This window comes from Betta splendens, chromosome 15, assembly GCF_900634795.4.
Source record: "Betta splendens chromosome 15, fBetSpl5.4, whole genome shotgun sequence".
NCBI lineage: Eukaryota > Metazoa > Chordata > Actinopteri > Anabantiformes > Osphronemidae > Betta > Betta splendens.
This window is the reverse complement of record NC_040895.2, coordinates 17,861,668-17,868,145: the sequence shown is the minus strand read 5'-3', so window position 1 is coordinate 17,868,145 and position 6,478 is coordinate 17,861,668.

Genomic DNA, 6,478 nt, shown 5'->3' with positions numbered 1-6,478 from the left:
TGGTGGATTAGCATCTTGCCCTCTCTAGTGTCTTTTGATTCCTTCTTTCCTCCTTCTCGCAGCTCATCGATCTTCTTCCTTGTGGTCTCGTCTTCCTTCCTCTCGCCTGTGTCCCCTCCACATTTTCCATTTTTGATTTTTTTTTTCCCCCTGCACTCTTCGCATTTCCTTACATCGTCTGTTCACATCACTAGAAAATTTCCTTCACCTCTTCTTCCCCTTCTCGTCTTGCGTAGCGCTCGGGGAGTATTAGAGCTTCTTGGCAGCTTATGAAATCACATAAAACACAATTTCTTATAAAACGGAGAAATTGTGTTCCTGCCTCAGCCACGGGCAGAATTTGACAAAGCAGGTACACCGGGCTAATAACAGTCGGAAGACATTTTGTTAGAGGTTGGGATGTTCAAAAGAAAGCAGGGAAATCCTAAATCATTGCAAGAAACTTGGGGTTGATAGGGCATAGGGAAAAAAATCAATGTTTGTTATTACAGAGGTGGTTGGAGAGATGCAATTTTGCACCAAGGGGCAAAACATGACATTCTGATAAAAGCAGAGACATGTACTGTACTGAGTCCTGTGGAGGAAAATAAAGAGGTCTGCTCCATGCAAAGGTCTAAAAGTTTTCATGAAAGCATAATCTTCTGCTTTAAACTGAGTTAATTCAACCTGCAGAATGCTGCTAATGAGTCGCTTTATATTTTAGCTGTATTTTAAAACTATTCAAACAGAATCATGACTAATCTTCCACTTTGTTTATATAAAACTACAGTTCCCATCGTTTGATAAGTCTGTGCACTCCTTGCTCTCGCTCCCTCCTGCTTTATGTTCTGTTAGAATATTGTTTGATTAGTCTTAGCTGAAAAGATTAATGGTTTATTAATTACATTTGTTGAAATAATTTCAGTAAAAATAACTGATCTGAGCAGCTTCTGTTGGTAAAGCAGCCGTCTTCCACACGTTGCTTGTGGTTTGTGTAACTTGGACTCGCCGTATTTAAGATTAAATAGTGCTGGGATTAAAGTAGTTTAGTTTTATTTGTGCCTCTCGAGCTACAGTGATCTCACAAAAAGCAAATGAAAGGAGTTATGAATGGAAATATTCAATAAATAATTTTGAGGTTTACAGATTTGCACCAAGAAACTGCAATATTGCATTATAATAATCAGTAGCTTTTACAGCTTTCTGAAATAGTGGAGGGTAAGAGACTGAGACGTGCTTTGGGTTTTTTTCATGTTTTCTTTTCTCCAGTCACTTCACCATTGTTCCTTTTTAACATCATGACGAACGACACAGTTGCTTGGATCAGCGCAGGACATGCAGCAAGCGTAGTGTGACAGCTGTTGGCTGCGATGACTTTGTTTTTTTATGGTCTTCCAGCATCATTGAAAAGTCCGAACAGTGGAAACATCAGTGACAGCTTTGCAAAGACAACAGCTCCTGCCGCTCTCTGAGCAAGGCCAGTAGTGAGTGTGGATGTCACAGCGTAACCGGTTTTAGAAGTGCTTCATTAGATCAGCTTCTTAACGTGGTTAAATATTTTAACTTTTCACATCACAGTATACACATTTCATAATGGATCATAAAAGATAAGTGAGTTTTGAAGCACATTTTCAGATTGGATTTTCCAGGAGATAATATCTGTTTCATGAATCCTATCAGTTCTTCTTTCACTTGATGCAATAAAATGTAGAACAATAAAGTCTCTATATTATAATTGGATTTTCCCATTTAATATTCCAGAAACCGTAATGCGTCACCACAAGGGTTTGCTATCATGATTGGATTGTTTGTCACAAAGTAAAAAAAAAACAAAGGCTGGATACTGAATCATAGACCCACTGACTTTTTTGGGAGGGGGGATTGCATCTGTATTTTTCTGCATTTGTAGCCTTTACCCAACTTTTGTACACATCTAAGTTACCTTGTAAGATGTGCTGAATGGGTCCCTGGGCAGCCAAAGATGAGGGGAATTTCCAAGTCTTTAAATCTGCTGCCAAGTGCAAACTGAAATGAAAGTGCTCTTTAGACATTTTAAGCCCAAGGGGAGGCAGTTAGCTGCAGAAGGCCGCACATTTACCAGTGTGTTTCACAATAGTGATCACACACATCTTGGGAGTGACTGAGCATCAAACAATCAATATTTTAGAGCAATAGACATTTGACTTTTCGGCTCCTTTAGTAACAGCCATTACTTTTTTAACTGGAGCCGCCCTGGGGTTCAACTGTCGGCAGCTTTCAGCCTGCATTCCTCAACTCTGGAAACGGGTAGAAGTAAAACCATTTGGACAAATATTAAAGTAACACACACGTTAGCAACAGAAGAGGATAGGTTTACAATGTTAAGGTAATAGATACACTTGTTCTTACTGCACAGATGTACTAATTTCGGGGGGTGGACCTTTGAACCCAAACCTTCTTGCTCCCTCCATAAGAATTCAGTCATCAGTTCTCATTCAAGTAATCATGTAAATCATCAACATTTTGAAGTGGGTGATTTAGGACATGAAGCTCAGGTAGAACAGGTTATTCAAATTTTTTAAACCGACCTGATTGTTAAGCTCCTTTTCACAAATGACCTTCTAAAAACATGATGAACATGTGAAAGAAATATGACCTGCAATTATGAATTTAGAACCAGTACTCTCCTATTTAAATGGCACATGAACAAAGGCAAAATGTTTCCAGTGTTTTGTAGACTAAAACCCACAGGAAGTCCAAAAATACTTGAATGAGGGAACACATTTTTTGTCATTCCCAAAAGGCCTAAAAGCTCATAAGTCAGTCCAGAATATCAGAGGGTTCCCTACTTTTACTGCAGGCAAAACTGTCAATGTTGACAAATGGGTTTGATTTCTCAGTCCCCCAAAATCTATTACAGAATGAAAAAAACTCTCAGCTCCAGTCTGTAACAGTGAGCATACACCATCACTGGAGCTGTAGAGACTCCAGCACTCTGAAGGGATAATCAGCATCTCCATCATCTTTCTTTCAATATTTCAGTGTTGCAAAGGGCATTACATAGCAAACAGCAGTTTGGACACATGCAGAACCACACAATAGACTTCAAGTATAACATTTATATGTCAACATCGAGTTTCCAAGGAATTACTTACTGCAAAACACATTTTGGAGGTAGGTTTAAGGCTAAATGGGCCCAGAGTATAGGTCAATTCTTTTCATTGATGATGCTCAAAGCCTTATTTCACATTAAAGTCCCTCCTGCACCTCAGCTGCAGGTTTAAAGGTGTGTGTGTGTGTAGCTGTGTGGCAGTAGGCTCCTATCGGGTTGACTTGTTTATTGGACTGCATGGGAGCCCCAAAAACTGGCGTCGCCACCATACCTACCGAGTTCTGCTGCTTCTTTCTTTGCTGTGCCTTTTGAATGCTTTGCCACTCTTCTCTTCATGAGGCAGTAGCTATACAAGAAGCAAGAAAAGAGTTGAGTCTGATAAACTGAGGTGCCTGTTGACCCTGAGCGAGTTCCTGGAAAAAGAAGGTTCCAGTTCTTTTCATCAGTCATACTTCTGCTCTTCACACACTTGCTAACATTCTGATGAAGAAATCGCTTCACCTGAGCCTCCCTGCTCACCTCTGTATGTGGATTATGGACTGGATTATGAAGACGGCCTCAATCTGTCAAGATCCTCCACCCCCACACTCTGCACCGGCTCCCACCAGGGCGGCATGCTGAGCTCCTATCTGTACTCTCTTTGTACATATGATTGCACACCCACTCATACTTCTAAGTCTATTATCAAATTTGCGGACGACACAACCGTGGTTGGACTCATCCCGGGAGGTGATGAGTCTGCCTACCTTGATGAGACCCTGAGACTGACACTGCTGCTTTCTGCTAATAACCTGTCGCTGAACACAATGAAAGAACTCGCCCTGATCTTCAGGAAGTGTGAAGGTCCCATTATCATAAATGACTGTGTGGAACAAGTACATGGCTTCAAATTCCTGGTAACCCACATTAACGCTTGAGCTGCTATTAAAGAAAGCACAGCAGTGCCTGCAATTTCTGTAGGTCTTCAACAGAAATTGTGTGTGTGGGGGGCTCGTTGGTGACCTACAGCTCAGCCATAGAGAATTTTCCAACATACGGCTAATAAACATTACATGGTCACTAACAACTCAGTTTAGTTCACTGCCTGATCCTACTACCTTTCTAGAGCAAGTGACAAACTTCTCGCACTGGACACCAATCTGCTTTCCAGGAGATGCTCCAGGTCATATTAAGCAGGTCATTCACTGGCTGATGGATCTTAGGATCTATAATGATGAATATATCTTAGTAATTTATGTTTTCAAACTTCTTTGTTTAATTTCCTGAGGGCGAGTGTTTTTAGTTTAGTGTGAATCTAAAGAGGCAGTTTGCAATTATATTGTTTCTGATAAACCAACCAATAGAGTTTAAAAAATTTCCAAAAATAGAGTTTATTCTATAAAAGCTGTATGGAAATGATATGGACATCTCTGGTGAATTACCTTTCCCCTCTTTAGATGTGTGTAAACAGCTACACTATGATCTTGATTAGGGCTGCACACTGGCCTTTAAGATCAGAGGGTTTTTATGCATGACTGTGCAAAGACCCAAGTCGTGCTCAAGCTGAGAAGCACATTTAAAGAGAGCAGCTTCATTAGGTCTTCCTGAATTCTTCATCAAAAACACAACACCAGCCGAGTTGCAGGACTTTCTGTACCTTTAACCTAATTGGTAGTTTCGGTGCATCAGAGTGTGGTGGTAATAAAAGAGGAGGAGACTAAAATAAAACCTCCTACTGTGATTAGAAAGCTTTAAATCAGTGTTCCGCATGTGTGTGAATCTATTTCCCCAGTGTTCCCATCAGTGTGAAATAACTGGAGCCATGACTCATTACACCAGGAAATGTTTCCAATCTTAAAGGATTCACACTTCACTGTTTTTGTTAGATCACAGAAGCTGACCTTGGGATTCGTGCCATTGCTGATTCTCTTTCTTTTTTCCTTTTTGAAGAAGTAGTTCTGTTGACCTCGTTTCCACTGAACCATTTTCTTTTATTGTGTTTCTCCTGTGGGTGTTGCTCCATTCTTACACATGCACGGACAGGGTACTGGTGCAGTCCTTTTATTTGTGTCTGAGCGTGGAAAGCAAAGCCGTGTTGACCTCTTCATATAAAGAGACTTTAAATTACCCACTTAAAAATATGAAATGCAGACAAAATAAACAGCATTAAATGAAAATGGAGGCTGTTAATAAAAATAGGCAAAGTCATGACAATAACACATCCTACTCATTAAAAGTTCATAACATGCTCTCAAGCATAGAGGAAGGATCCTATTTACTGACGTCACGACCACTGCTCTACTGAGGCTTTTAAATATTTTATCCTCATAATTTCCATTTTAAATGGCACACGTGAATAATCAATATCTGATTCGAGCCTAATCTCACCTGTGGCCTCTCAAAATGCCACAGCGGTTTTTGTAATTATATGATCTGTTTATACATTTTCTTCTACTGGCCTCTTTCTCTAAGAAGGAAATGGTGGGTTCAGTCAGTAAGGGAAAATGTAAGTGTTTTGGCTCTTAACCAAAAAATGAACTGGCTCCAGGATGTGGGATGTTTTTCTCAGCCTCTCTGCTCTAAAATCATCACCTCCATGGGAGTCTATACTCCCAAAGTACACAAACACATGTGAACGTGACCTTTTCTTCTTCTTCTTCTCTAACAGGTTGAGTGGAGTAGAGTAACAAATCAAAGGCAGTATTTTGAAGTTTGGCATATTGACAGCTTCCCAGCAGGTAGAAAATTCCACTCAATAAACCATCTTATTTGAGAACACAAATCCTTTTGGCTCCAGCATCACCACCTTTCAATCCATCAGCTAAGGGCGAGAACAAAACCAGAGACAGGAGGAAATGCCAAGGAGTCATGGTTTTATAGAGAACCTGAGAAAATGGTTCGTGAAGCGTCCTCCAGTGTGGCAGATATCAAATTAAACCTGCATCTTTGCAACTGATAAATTTGTTCCACATTTAAGGTTAAATGAACTTTCTAAGGGAAAGCATGTTCACATGACAACTCCTTAAAATAGTCCCTCCCCTGCTGGATTTATGCACCCTGAAGGGATTACACTGTACTTTCCAGGATTTGAGATGAGCTACGGGGCACAGAGGTGAGAAAGAGGTGGATGACTGCCACTGGAGCATTTGGGCCGACCAGGCTGTGATGGGATGGGGAGTAACGGCGAGAGCTCCACCTGAGTTCAGGTCAAGGCATAGCTGTGGCTGCATCTGTGAGCAGGAGGGAAGTCCTCAGAATCAGCCGACGCCGAGGATGAGTCGACAGCGAACCTGTTCATGTTTTCACTGAACCTAAATGGCTTCTGATAAAAACCACTCAGCCTTAAAATCGGTGTGTTGCTTCTTTCCAGTTAATTCGTTGTACATCTGTTTCTATTCCCAACAACAGTGAACTTTAAATGGCCAGTTA